The 15007-nt window shown below is 39.8% G+C and overlaps 1 protein-coding gene across 4 annotated transcripts in view; it reads left to right on the forward strand.

The window, feature by feature from the left end:
• Nucleotides 1-15007, forward strand: part of LOC140718374 (putative oxidoreductase YteT) — a 241374-nt gene that overhangs the window by 24608 nt on the left and 201759 nt on the right. For 2 of the 4 annotated variants that reach the window (XM_073032010.1, XM_073032013.1), the window contains exons 1-2: nucleotides 4491-4791; nucleotides 6790-6872. The exons of 1 other annotated variant lie outside the window; for it this stretch is intronic. The gene's annotated coding sequence lies outside the window, so the exon portion shown is untranslated. Of the gene's footprint in view, nucleotides 1-4490; nucleotides 4792-6789; nucleotides 6873-15007 lie in introns of those variants that run through there. One more of the 4 variants, XM_073032011.1, reaches the window with a different exon arrangement.

Below are 15007 nucleotides of genomic sequence, written 5' to 3' on the forward strand. Positions count from 1 at the left end.
CTGCTATAGCTAGCACAGTATTCATTGTAAGCTCCTCCTTCCATTTACAAATTTATTAGTACTGTAGCTTTCTTCCACAGAATGAATCAACTTTCTGGCATCTTCCACACTAAACCATTGTTGCAACAATTGACTGGAATGATTCACGTGATACAATACTGAAAATTGCACCTTTAAAACAGTAATGATCACTAACATCCACTAAATTACAGGGGAGCTTATTTTGTTTCCTTTCCCTCCCTCATGGCAAGTGGTTAGGATCTATAATGAACTGCCATCTGCTTTGAGGCAGATTCATTTGGGGTGTTCAAAAGAGGAGTACGTAAAAAGTTAAAAAGAATCACATAGGAAGCTTTTCAACCCATCGTTTCCATGCTGGCTGTCTAAGCATTCCATATCAGCCACATTTCTGCACATTTTCCTCTCACCTGCCACCTGATTTTTCTGCTACCCACTTGCTGTATTGGTTACTTATAATAGCAAGTCACCTAGCAAACTAGAGGAGGGTGTGGGTGTGTGGGACCAGCCAGATTGTTGATTTGTCAACCTTGCATTCTTCATTTCCCTTAAGGACTCTTTCTTTGCAGTGACCTTTCCGTGATACCAGAAACCCAAGACCACCAAAAGTTTGAATGATGATGACTGCAGATGGAGAGAAGTTTAGAATCAAATTTTGAGAAATAACCATAAACATCCTTGGGTTTGATGTGGACTGCATTAGGGAAGGACACCTCATATTTTTGTTCCTGCTATATCTGTCATTTGCTCCCATTCCTCAGAAGGACAACGTTTTTTTGGGAGCAATGGTGGTTTTTTAACCTTATTCCTGTCAAACTATACTGCAATGTATATCACTATTATGAAAAAGAAGCAGCAGGGAAGAATATGTATGCAGTGTTTAGGAAGGCTGCATCCATGTTACACCTACTGTGAGGTTGCCATTTAGATCCGATAAGGGCTTTAGTGAGGACATGTGGATTGGAGTGCTTTACTAAACTGGCAACCTCAACTAATGCCAACTATTATATGACTGTCTGTATCCATGATCATCTGACAGTGCAGCTGTCTGTGGCTATGAAGGTCAGAAGAGCGATCAGCTTCTATGGCACCAGCTCATTCCAAACAGGCTGTGTTATAACAACCAGAATGTATTAGGCTGTACAAAAATAATATATCCAACATGTACCTTCACAAACTTTGCTTGGAGGATAGTGTGAGGTATTGGAAGCATTAACAGTCTGACTAGTCACTAAGTATCCTTGGTTTTTGTAATCCTTTGGTGATGCGTAAAATTATCGGATGAATGTTTCAAATGAGGTCTCAAATTCCACGTGCTGTTGGTTCTCATTCAAAGTCAATTTGGAATTCAAAACCTAAGTTCCTATCTCACTTGGTATAGGCTGGAGTGGATAACTCAAGATGGAAGGCTACTGCTCACCCATGGGCAAACTCGTTCATCTAGAGCAACATCTCAGCATGTACCTTAAAGCACATTTAGCAACCGAATCTCAGAATCAACAGACAATTTTAAGTAATATTTACATGTTTTTCTCCCCAGCCTCTACACTTGACAATATTGGAGCCTCTTCCCCTCTCAGGTTCATACTTCTTGATTTCTCCACAAACTACTACCATAACTGATTCCTCCACATTATTCTAATGATCCAGCCTTGTACCCAATGCACTTACACCTCTCAGCCTTCATCCCCACACTTTTATACTTCTTAAACTTGAATGTCTTGCAATCTGCCCTGCACAATCCTGCCGCTAGTCATATTCTGCTCACACCCTCCTGTTAATCTTTCCATTCTTGTGATCTCATCCCCTAACCCTGTAACCTGAACTTTTCCCCTCTATTTTCCAATCCTCTATCACTTCCCCAAGCCCTCTTACCTCTTGACTTCACCTAACCTTTCATATCCGTCTCCAAACCTTTTTGTCTCAGTCTCTCTCCCTCCCACATAAACATCTGGACCTCCTTCCCCAAAACTCTCCAAAGTCAACCTCTTCTTCCCCTTCTTATTTAGATCCTCTCTTCCATTTTGCTACTATCACCTCCTCCTACATCCTCCTAATTCTTAGCCTTATTCTCACTTTACCCTCTCTCCAGCACTCCACCCACTGCTTAACTATTTCCATCTTTGATTCCCTCCTCACACACTTCTAATTTTTAACCTCCTCTCAGTTGGCCTCCTCTTCTCCCACTCTTCTACTTAACTGAATATCTCCTTCCTCGTCTTAGTTGCTTACTTTCCTGTACTTCCTCCTTCCTTGCATATCTCAACTTGATACCAGACACCTTCCTACTTTTATCTCCTTCCAAATACTCAACTTCCTTATCCCCTAACAGCCCTCCTAACCTGTACATCTCACATGGTCCCACCTTAACCATTTTTCCTCAACCTCTACCCCACATCCTCCTACCTCCTCTCTTCATACTGTGAACACCTCCCCATGACTCTTTTGCTTCTAACTTCTCAATATCAGAATTAGTTTTATCATTGACATATGTCATGAAATTTGTTACTTTGTGGCAGCAATACAATGCAAGACATTAAAAAATTATCATGTTGTATTTCCCCACATTTGCTCTCTACTACATTAAGCACCTCCTCAGCACCTCGTACTTCCACCTTTAAACCAACCTTCTATCTCTTGATAGCCATCCTCTACATTTGTCTCTGGTTCTCTTCCCCACTATAGCCTCTTACATCTCAGGCTCCCACCAACGCATTTTCTTGCACAATGGGAACCCCAGACTTCGTGCTTCAACCTACTTCCTCAAGCCCTCCTACCTCTGGTTTTTTCCATTAATTTCCCACCCACTACCTTTACTTTCTATGCTTCCATCCTACCTTTTGACATCCTTCACAAATAACTTTCCAATATAACCTCTTGCTTTGACCTCCACTCCTCAACACTTCGCTGTGTTGAACATCAACTTATTCCCGAATCTGCAACCTCTTAATCTCCTTTTCCTACACTGTTCACCTAATCCTCTTAAACAACTTCCAATCCCCATCCACCCTTCCCCACACTCTCCTTTGCATGCTTTCTACCTCCATCAGTTTCTTGATCTTTTACTCAACTCTCACACTCCTGCAACCTGTATCACCTATATTCCCCATCCTCAGCCCATTTATTTTTTTCTTCTCCTTGAAGGTTATTTCAGCCTTCCTTTTGACTTTCCATATCTTTTCTCCTTTGTAGCTTCCTATTTCAACAGGATTATTTTGTTTCATATTTTGTTCTTATCCCTCTGTCCCTTATAATGACTTCCATCCATTACTTTTTCTTTCATCTCCTAAATTACACCAACCATTTTGCTTAAGATACTATCCCCCTTTTCAGTTGATGTCGATGAGAGGGGGTTTATTTTAATAGAGCTTTGCAATTGTGGTCTTATTTAATTTCCCCAAGCCTTACCTTTCTAAAATCTTAGTAGTATTAAGCTGACAGCTGAATGCATCAGCATTGGGATGGGATCTGAGAGCAGAGACCATGGCCAGAGATGTGAAAAGGAGGGTGGAGGAAAAAGGCTTTATGATTAGGAGATAATCACAGGAAGACTGAAGCAGAGAGGGCCAAGAATCTGTGGGGAGGAGTCAGAAGATTCTTAAAGGAAATATAAAATTTACTTACTCAGTTCTTCCCTTGCATCCACCTTTTGACAGATACAATCAACATCCAGAGTTAAAACTGAGCTTTGTCCAGTTGATTAAAACTGGACAATAGATATTCATATTGTCTTATAAATTGGCAGTGAAACTGCCACATGCCATCGGTTCTCAGCGTGATGTTTTAGCATTATCAAAACTTATAGCTGTGACACCCAGTTTCTTATTTTACCCTATTCTTTAGGTATTGCTTGTAATGTGTATTTGAACATTCTTGGAAGGTTACCCATTATCCATTTAGTCTTCATTTCCACCATGTTGCTTATGTTGAATCTTACCCAATACTTTCTTCCACCAGTTTAGTATTATTTTCTTTGGATCATTGGAGATATTTATTTTGGTTACCACTGTAATATTGTATACATATCTGGGCATTTTCTCCTCATCTCCCCAATTCACATCACCTCTTCTACTATGTGAATATTCTGCAGTTTTGAACATTTTGCGGTGTCTGGGAAAATCAATACTATAGAATAAGTAATATTGGAGAGCTGATGTAAGTAATGTAATAGTGTCAGCTTATTAAAAATTGAAAAATGAAGATATTTCAAATATATTCAATTAGATATTGCTTATAAGTTACTACTCTCCACTTGCCTACCTCCCATATGCTTACAACCAACGTGTCAAAATTACATAGGTCTAACTAACAAATTACTTTTGGTTTTATTTTAAAATGTTCTTAACTGTATTTCAAACCTGGCCATATGGCACACCGTCCTGTGCGGCCTGTTGGAGGCGAGTAAGAATAATGTGCACTGTTGAGAAGTTGCCACTAGTTGTCTCAGTTGCACGTATTTGCTCATTGTGACAATAACTAGCCACGAATAAATATATTTCCTCCCGTCTTTTAAAATTAAAAAAAGGACCTTTGTGCAACTTTCTTTTCCCCTTTTAATCATTGATAGCCTATAATTCCATGGCTGCTTGCAGTATTTCACGCCCGAACCTTGTTTATCTCACCCCTACCGGGCCGGAGCTGAACCTTGCCCCGTCGCCCTGATACTATGATCCCGGCCTTGTTTCACGCGTGGCCCTTAAGAATCCCCAGTTTTGCTACAGTAGAAGCGGTGTAGGGGGAACAAAGGCCGCAGGAGTTCGTGGCTTTTAGCAGGTAAGCCGTTATGGCAGAGCGTGGTTGGGTCGGCCTCCACTGGCAGTGTTTGGGGACATTCCCACCTCTGTCTCCAGACACTTCTTCTTTTCCCATTGTGATCCCGCGAGTCATTGTTTAGAAAAAGAACACACACGGGAGGGATCTCTGTTTAAAGGCCGAGCTACATTTCGCTATAGAAAACAGGTGGTGGATAGCTAGCTCGTTGTGTACTACGCAATGCAGGGTGGGAAGACAGCGTCTAGATTTATTTCCCCGTTTCATGTTCAATGTAAGCACGTAATTCAGTTGTAGGACATCATTATAATCCTTACTCATTGTCAGTCAGTGGATAACAATCAGCACATAGAAATCCGTCCTGTTTTCTTCTTTAATGTGAAGGGTTTGGAACCCATACAACTTTGCCACTTTAATTAAGCACCGAGAAAGGCTGTCTCCATACTAGATAAACCGAGTCCCCGAGGGAATGCTCGTTTGATTCTGCTTTACATATCCTTTATTGTCTAAAAATAGCTATAATTTAAACTGAAACAAAAGAAATTGATCCAGATTTCCTTTACTGAGCTACTATCAAGCACTCTACATGAAAACCAGCCCCAGAATCAGTTTGGGTGAAATAAAATATAGAAAGGTTCATTGGTAGTAGTAAATGGACCTCTTAACAGTAAAGGTAATGTAAAACTGTGTATACATGAAGTAATGGAAGCTTGTGAGGAAGATAATTCAATAATTACATCAGGCAAACTATATTGGGAGAGTTTTATTTGGGCGAGTTCTTAAAAGTCATACACTGTGGAACCAACCAAAGAGCAGATTATTTAGACCTGTAAATTGATCTAGGATTCCATAGGAAAGTGATCACAATATGCTTAAATTCCAAATTTGATTAGATGATGAATTGGAGTTTGCAATTACAATCCTAAATTTAAAATTAAAAGATATTGATTTGATGGCAAAATGAATGGGGAAGTAGATTAAAGAGCAGACATTTTGAAAAACTCAGCAGAGGTAGATTTTTCTGAGAGTAACTTCATCAATTGGCTGCATCATTAGTAGCTAACCAAGCATGTGTGAATATTAAAATGTAACATCAGCTTGATGTCGTTTGTCTGATTATGGTACCACTTTGTATATCCCTTGATTCCTTAATGCCCAGAAAACTATCAATCTCTATTTTATATTAATATAGTGACTGAGCTTTCACTGCTGTAAGGGATGCTGAATTCCAAATGCTTATTACCTTTGAAGTAATTTCTCCTCAGCTCAGACCTAAATGGCCGATTCCAAATTCACAAACTGTGCTACTGGTCTTAGACTCCTCAGGTGATAAATGTCTCCTTGTACCTTCCTTATCTAGTCATTTTATGAATTTTGTAGGTATTGATAAGATTTCCGCTTTTTCTGTGAACTCTGAGGAATACAGTCCCAGGGTATTGACTTTCTTCTTGTATAGCAAACCTGCCTTTGTGGAACCAATCAACTAAACCTTTGTTGCACTCCCTCGATGGCAGTACAGTCGGCCCTCCTAATCCGCGGGGGATTGGTTCTGGGACTCCCCGCGGATGCTCAAGTCCCTTATTCAACCTGTCTCAATGCGGTGGTCTTTAGGACCCAACGGAACCCCGGACCTTACTTAACCTGTATCAGTGTGGTAGACTTTACGACCTGGCGCAGCTCTGAATCCGCAGTGTTTCTGTTCACAAAAATAATTACGATCACAATTGAAAATAAAGTGGAAGTAATAAAGCGATTGGAAAGAGGTGAAACGCCATTGGTCATTGGAAAAGCGTTAGTCTACAGTCGGTCAATGATCGGAACAATTTTAATGGAGCATTTGAAAGGCCCTGCCCCGATGAAAGCTACAATTATTACTAAGCAAGACAGTGGTTTAATTATTGAAATACATATGTTTCTTAAGTCTTTTATATGCATAGAAAGGTAAAATATATACTATATACTAAGACAAATGTTTTACTAACTGAGGCTACATAATACCAGATGTACCTGTTCTGACTTCAAATCCGACTTAAAGACGGACTCAGGAACAGAACTCGTTCATAACCCGGGGACTGCCTGTACTTGTAAGTCATTAATAGATTACTTATAATACCTAATACAATGTAAATGCTATGTAAATAGTTGTTATACTGTATTGTTTAGGGAAAAATGACAAGAAAAAATAGTCTATACATGCTCAAACAACGAGTGCTGGAGAGAGAACTTCCAGGTTTTCCCGGTCCATGGTTGGTTGAATCCGCGCATGCGGAACCCGCAGATGACGGTCAACTGTATATTCTTTCGGGGTAAGGAGACCAAAGCTGTAGAGAATACACCAGGTGGGCCTTTTCAAGGGCCTACACAATTGCAGTAAAGCTTCCATAAACAAGCTATCACATAATAAAAGCTAATGTATTATTTTTGCTCCCACTTGCTTGATTCACCTGCATATTGGTTTTTAGTGATTCATGAAGAAGCATCGAAGTTGTATATTCACCCAGTCCCTCAGCATTTAACATGTGCTACTTTTCTGTTACATGCACCAAAGTAGATGACCATATGACATAGAAACAGAATCAGACCATTTGTCCCATTGATGCTGCTCCACCATTCAATCATGGCTGATTTATTTTCCCCCTCAATCCATTCTCCTGCCTTCTCTCCAAACCTCTGACTTTCTTCCTAATCAAGAATTTTATCAATGTGTGATGTAAATATACCCAAATAACTTAGACTCCACTGATTGCCATCTGTGGCAATGATTTCCACAGATTCAACACCCTCTGGCTAAAGAAATTCCTCTTCGTCTCTGTTGTAAACGGGCGGCCTTCTTGTCCTGAACTGCCCCACAATTGGAAACAATTGGTATTATCTGCAAACTTGGCCACAAAGCCATCAATTCTGTAATCAAAAACAAGAGAAAATCTATAGATGCTGGAAATCTGAACACCACACACAAAATGCAGGAGAAACTCAGCAGACCAGGCAGCACCTATGGAAAAGAGCACAGTCGATGTTTCAGGCCAAGATCCTTCAGCAGGATTGGAGGAAGAAAAGATGAGGAGTAGAGTTAAAAGGTAGGGGGAGGGGAGGGAGATGCACAAGGTAATAAGTGAAACCTGGAGGGGAGGGGTGAAGTAAAGAGTTGGGAAGTTAATTGGTGAAAGAGATACAGGGCTGGAGAAGGGGCGATCTAATAGGAGTGGACAGGAGGCCCTGGAAGAAAGAAAAGGTGGGAGGAGCACAGAGGTGGGTAGGCAAGGAGCTAAGGTGAGAAAGGGAAAAGGAGATGGTTCTCCCTCTCCTCCCTCCACCTTCTAACTCTACTCAGTTTTTTTCTCCAGTCCTGCTGAAGGGTCTCGGCCTGAAACATCGGCTGTACTCTTTTTCATAGGTGCTGCCTGGCCTGCTGAGTTCCTCCAGCATTTTGTGTGTGTAACTCTGTAATCAAGATCATTAACGTATAACTTATAAAGTAGTGGACCTAACACTGACTCTGGTGGAATACAATTAGTCCCAGCAACCAACCAAAAAAGGCCTCTTTTATTCCCACTATTTGTCGTCTGCCAGCCAGCCAATCATCTGTGGGTGCTTGTATCCTTCCTGTAATACCATGGGCTCTGTTTAGCAGTCTCATGTGCAGTACCTTACCAAAGGCCTTTTGAAAGTATAAACAGCAAATAGTGAGGATAGCCTCAGAATGTTCTATTTTGCCTTGTTCTTGCCCATTCAATAAGCTTGTCTATATCCCCTATATCCTTTTTACATCTTATTCTAAGTTGCAATCCCACCTACTTTCCAAAAATTTTGAAAATTATGTTTTAACTGTTCAACCGTGGGAACAGCTGGGGTTAAAACACTGATCCTATGTGGAATAGTAGTGAATGGGGAGTGTTGTAGCATAGAGGAACCTTGAGTACAAGTACATGGTTTACTGAAAGTGGAATTGCAGGTAGAAAAGACTTTTGGCATGCTGGCCTTCATCAGTCGGGACATCAAGTATAAAAGTTGAGAGGTCATGGTGTGGTTGTACAGAATGCTGGTGAGGCCACACTTTGAGTATTGTGCTCAGTGTTGGTTGCTTTGCTATTGGAAAGAAATTATTAAACTCAAAAGAGCGCAGAAAATACTTACAAGGGTGTTGCCAGGGCTTGAGATGATGATTTATAGGAAGAAGTTGGACAGGCTAGGACTCTATTCCTTGGAGTTTAGGAGACTGAGAAATTATGTTGTAGAAGTATATAAAGTCATGAGGGTCATAGATAAGGTGAATGCACTCAGGCTCTTTTCCCAGGGTTGAGGATCAAGAAATGAATGGCATAGTTTTAAGGCATGAGGGTAAAGAATTATTAGAAACTACAGGGCAACTTTTTTTTTACACAAATGGTAGAATTTATTTGGAATGAGGTGTCAGAGAAACTGAGGAAGGTACAATAACAACTTTTTTAAAAAAACAGTTGGACAGGTATATGGTTTGGAAAGATTTTGGATGAATTCTGGCAAATGAAAATAACTTGGATGGGCATTTTCTGTTTTCTATCATCCATGTGCCTAAGTTCCTAATATATCTGCCTTTACCACCACCCTGGGCTGTGTGTTCCACATACTCATCACTCTGTTAAAGAAAAAAACTTTGTTTTCCTCCAATCACCTTAAAATTATGCCCCCTTCATATTGGCCATTTTCACTTGGGGAAAGTCTCTGGCTATCCACTCAATCTATGCTCCTTATGAACTTGTACACCTCTATCAACTCACTTCTCATCCTTCTTTCAAATAATATATTACGTTAAAAATCATACACACACTCAGCATTTATAAAATGGAATAAATGTCTGTTGGAGGATGAAACTGCTGAACTAATAATGGGAAATTGAGAAATGGCCGAGATTCTTGGTCTTTATGATACTGATTACTAAATACATTCTAATACTAATAGGTAATCAAGGGCTCTAGGAAGATGGAATTTAAACTAACTCATCATCAAATGGCAGATTAGAAAAATAAGTAGGAAACTATAGTTCAAAGTTCACTTACTTGATGGCCACAGTGAGAAAAGTGCATTGCCCGGGTGGTGAGGATCTTTGATGAAGGATGCTGCTTTTCTACAAGACATGCAAAAAAGCTGGATGAACTCAGCAGGTCGGGCAGCATCCGTTGACTGCTCCTTTCAACGGATGCTGCCCAACCTGCTGAGTTCATCCAGCTTCTTTGTATGTCTTGATTTGACCACAGCATCTGCAGTGCTCTTTGTGTTTGCTGCTTTTCTACAATAATGTTTTATGTGGATGTGCTCAATGGTTGGGAGGATTTTACCCATGGTGTACTGGCTCGAATCCACTACCTTTTGTAGGGTTTTCTGCTTAAAGGCATTGGTGTTCTCATACCAAGCTGTGATAAAGCCAGTCAGCACACATCTATAGAAGTTTGTCAAGGTTTTTGATGACATCCTGAATCTCCGCAGTCTCCTGAGGAAGTAGTAGCACTGTTGGTTTTCTTTGCTAACATTTTTCTGTGATAGATACAGGACCTCTGAGATAGTGACACCCAGGAATTTAAAGTTACTGACCATCTTCACCTCTGGTCCTCCAATGATTACTGGCTCATGGACCTCTGGTTTCCCTCTCCTGAAGTCCACAATCAGCTCATTGTTCTTATTGACATTGAGTGAAAGGTGTTATTACACCACTCAGCCAAATTTTCAATCTCCACCTGATTCATCACCATCTTTGATACAGCCCACAACAGTGATGTTATCAGCAAACTTGTATATGATGTTGGAACTGTACTTAATCACACAGTCTTGGGTCTAAAACGAGTAGAGCAGGTGGCTAAGCAGATATCCCTGTGGTGCTCCTGTGCTGATGGAGATTGTGGAAGGGATGTTTTTGCCAATCTGACCTATCTGGGGTCTACAAATGAGAAAAAGGGTGATGGTATTAAATGCTGAGCTGTCGATAAAGAGCATCCAGGTGTATGCATCTTTTCTGTCCAGATGTTCCAGGGTTGTGTGAAGAGCCAATGAGGTGGCATTATTAGTAGCCCAGTTAGCCTAGTACTTGTCATTGGGAAATTATTGGAATCTATTATTATGGAGATAATTGCATAACAGGAAATCTTGTTTATTAAGCAGAATCTACATTATTTTATAAAAGACAGATCATGTTTATAAATTTGCTAGGATTATTGGCGAATATAATTCACAGTGGAAAAGAACAGAACCAGTAGATGTAGTGCATATGAATTTACAAAGTGTGCTATGTAAGTTGTTGAAAAAGGTAAGGGTACAAACTTGATCATAATTATTGACTAGATAGTGGAATGTTTAATGCTAGAGAATCAGAGTTAAGCAAGATGGATCAGTTTTAAATTGGTATCAAAACCCACAGTGGTGGGTCCTCAACTCTTTATAATCTATTAATAACTGAAAGAGACCAACATTGATGATAGGTTAGCAGGTTGTGGGGAGAATACAAAATGTTTGCAAAGGCACTAAATGAGTGGGCAAGAAGATGGCAGATGGAGAGTAATGTAGGAAAATGTGAAGGTCTTTACTTTGGAAGGAAGAATGAGTAATAATATTATTTAAATGATGTGAGACAACAAAATGCTGTGATACAAGGACACCTAGGCCTTATGGTATAGTACATGAAATGCAAGGATTCAGCATGCAAGTACAAATCATAATGTAATATTGGGCTTTACTGCTATGGATTTGGGGTACAAAAGTAGTGATATTTTAAATAAAATTTACAGTTCTGAACAGTTTTTGTCTCCATGTTTAAGGCAAGATATTTTTGTATTGGAGGCAGTGCAGAGGAAGATCCCTAAATTAACTTGGGGGTTGAAAAGATGGATCTATGAAGAAAGATTGGGCCTATATTGCTTAGAATTTAGAAGATGAAGTTATTGAAACATTTAAGTTTCTGAGGGCTTGACAGGATGGATGCCAGAGAATGCTTCCTCTAACAAGATATCTAGAACTAAAGGTCACAGTTTCAGATTAAGGCAGACATTGCTAAACTTCGAAATAAAATGGAGAGGCTGTGGGAGAAAGTGGTGTTCCCATCATGCTTGGATTAGCCATAATCTTACCTAATGATGTATTATGCTTGAAGACACAATTGGCTCCTTCAGTTCCTGCTCTTTATTTTTTTGTTTTGAAAGTGAAAGCATATTCAGTTGAGGACAATAAACATTTATTTAGTGCCTGCAATTAACTCTTCACAAAAGCATTATAATACAAATTTAATTGCCAGTGACCTAAAGCCTGTTTAAAGATAAAAGTTTTAAAAGAATATCTTGTAGGAGAAAACTAAAGAGGTATTGATGTAGAACTTCAAAATTTGAGACCTTGGAGAGATTAAGATCAAGATGTTCCAGGTCTGAATTGGAGGAGTTCAATATCTTGGAAGGTGTGAAGAGATTAGAGAAAAGAAGCCAACAAAGCCATAATTTAAAATCAGATAAGATTATGAAATCCATTGTGGTTGGTTGTAAGAGGTTAAACTAAATCAGTAGCAGAGGGTTGTTCTCAGCGGTGTTTCTGTAATTTACTAGGATGTGTCAAATGGACTGCCAGTAATTTTTGACTATTGTGACCTCACTTGTTGAGCTGAGCGCTGTTTATTCTGTTGTACTCTTGAATTGAATCTTGTAGATGACTGGGAGCTTTTGGGATCAGGATAGGGAGTTGCTTATCACATAGTATTCATTTTCTGCTGTGCTTCTGTAGCTTGAATGTTAATATGCTTTTAATTTGGGCAAGCTGACCCTCAAAATTTACTTGGTGACAGTAATATCCTCTTGTATAATATATATTGTCAATTATCTAGCAGTTGTGTTGCCCAGTTATGATAAATAGTCCACTTCCGCTCTGGGCAGGGTCCCAGTAGTTCTTGGACTTGCTAAAGTTTCTTCCCTATTAGGCCAGTACTTTTCTAATCTAATCCAACCAGAAAGTTCCATGGATATGGCATTGGTACTCTGATACTTTCCTTATTTATGACCTTAAGCAGAAAGATTTGAACAGCATTACAGCTGAGTCTAATTCTATCTAGGCAGGCTAGATGATTAGTTATTCCTTTGTAACCTTGGGTTATATGGTGCTTTAAGCTGACGTTATCTAACTTGAAAAATACCGGAAATAAATCATGGAACTCTTGAGGTCTGCACAGGGCAAGCTCGAAGAATGGCCGGGAGAGTAGGCACAAATTGCATGTAATTTTCTCATCACTTAATTATTCCCTCTTTGAATTAATTGCTGTAATAATTTGATCAAATTTGATTAAAAAAGGAATGAGTGTTATTTTATGTTGGAAATTCAAATGTGCACGAAGATCTTGTTATCATTTTGAAATATCTTGGGTAGGGTTTAAAGCAGTAAATTGTGGCAAATTCATGGTTGGAAATTGAGTAACCTTTCTCATTAAATAATGTTATGCACAATTGGAGATGAAGGGAAAAGAAACAAATAAAGTTCAAAGCAAAATTCATTATCAGAGTACATACATGTCACCACATACAATCCTGAGATTCTTTTTTCTGCGGGCATACTTAGCAAATCTATATAACAGTAAGTGTAAACAGGATCAATGGACAACAAACTGTGCAAATTCAAATATAAATAATAATAAATAACGAGGGCATGAATTAACAAGATAAAGTCCTTAAAATGAGACCATCGAGTCTGAGAGCACCAAAATAGAATGAGTATGGTTATTCCCTTTTGTTCAAGAGCCTTATGGTTGAAGGTAGTAACTGTTCTTGATTTTGGTGGTGCGAGTCCTGAGGCACTTGTACCTTCTACCTGATGGCCGCAGCAAGAAAAGAGCATGGCCTGGGTGGTGAGGATCTTCAATGATGGATGCTGCTTTTCTATGGCAACACTTCATGTAGATGTGCTCAGTGGTTGGACAGGCTTTACTCATGATGTATTGGGCTAAATCCACTACCTTTTGTAGAATTTTCACCTCAAAGGTATTGGTGTTCCCATACCAGGCTGTCATGTAGCCAGTCAGTACACCACACATCTTTAGAAGTTTGTCAGCGTTTTTGATGATATGCCAAATCTCTGCAGACTCCTGAGGAAGTAGAGGCACTGTTGGGCTTTGTTTGCCATAATATTTATATGATAGGTTCAGGACATGTCCTCTGAGTTAGTGACACCCAGGAATTTAAAGTTACTGACCCTCTCTACCTTCGATCCTCTGATGAGTACTGGTTTACGGACCTCGGGTTTCCCTCTCCTAAAGCCTCCAATCAGCTCGTTGTTCTTATTGACATTCAGTGAGAGGTTGTTGTTATTACACCACTCAGCTAAATTTTCAGTCTCCCTCTTGTATGCTGATTCATCACCACCTTTGATGTGGCCCACAACAGTGGTGTCATCATTAAATTTGTATATGGTGTTGGAGCTGTACTTAGCTGCACAGTCATAGGTGTAAAGCAAGTAGAGCAGGGGGCTAAGCACACATCCCTGTGGTGCACTTTTGCTGATGGAGATTGTGGTGGAGATTTTTTTGTCAATCTGAACTGACTGGTCTCTGCAAGTGAGGAAATCCAGGATCCAATTGCTCAAGGGGGTATTGAGGCCAATGTCTTGGAGTTTACTGATTAGTTTTGAGGGAATGACGGTATTAAATACTGAGCTGTAATTGATAAAGAGCATCCTTGCTGTCCAGATCTTCCAGGGTTGAGTGAAGAGCCAATGAGATGGCATTTGCTTTGGACATGTTGCTTCAGTAGGCAAACTGGAGTGGATCCAAGTCACCACTCAGACAGGAGCTGATACATTTCAGCATCAGCCTCTCAAAACACTTCATCACTGTGGATGTGAGTGGCTGCTGGGCAATAGTCATTTAGGCAGGTTACCTCGCTCTTCTCGGGCACCGGTATGATTGAAGCCTGCTTGAAGTGGGTGGATACCACACACTGCTGGAGCGAGAGGTTGAAAAAATCCGTGAATACACCAGCCAGTTGATCAGCACTGGTCTTCAGTACTCCACTAGGTACTCTGTCTGGATTGAATACTTTCCTTGGATTCACTCTAAGTTATAAAACAACAGCTGGAAGTAGGATTTAATTAAAAAGAATATTTTTATTGTGATGAACACAATATGCCAGATAGCTATGCTGTGGCTAATTATAATTATCAGTTTATGATATGCAGTTACAGTGAGCTGTAGTGCTTGTTTTATTTATTAAATATTAAATACACA

The sequence above is a fragment of the Hemitrygon akajei genome, chromosome 29, assembly GCF_048418815.1.
Source record: "Hemitrygon akajei chromosome 29, sHemAka1.3, whole genome shotgun sequence".
Classification (NCBI taxonomy): domain Eukaryota; kingdom Metazoa; phylum Chordata; class Chondrichthyes; order Myliobatiformes; family Dasyatidae; genus Hemitrygon; species Hemitrygon akajei.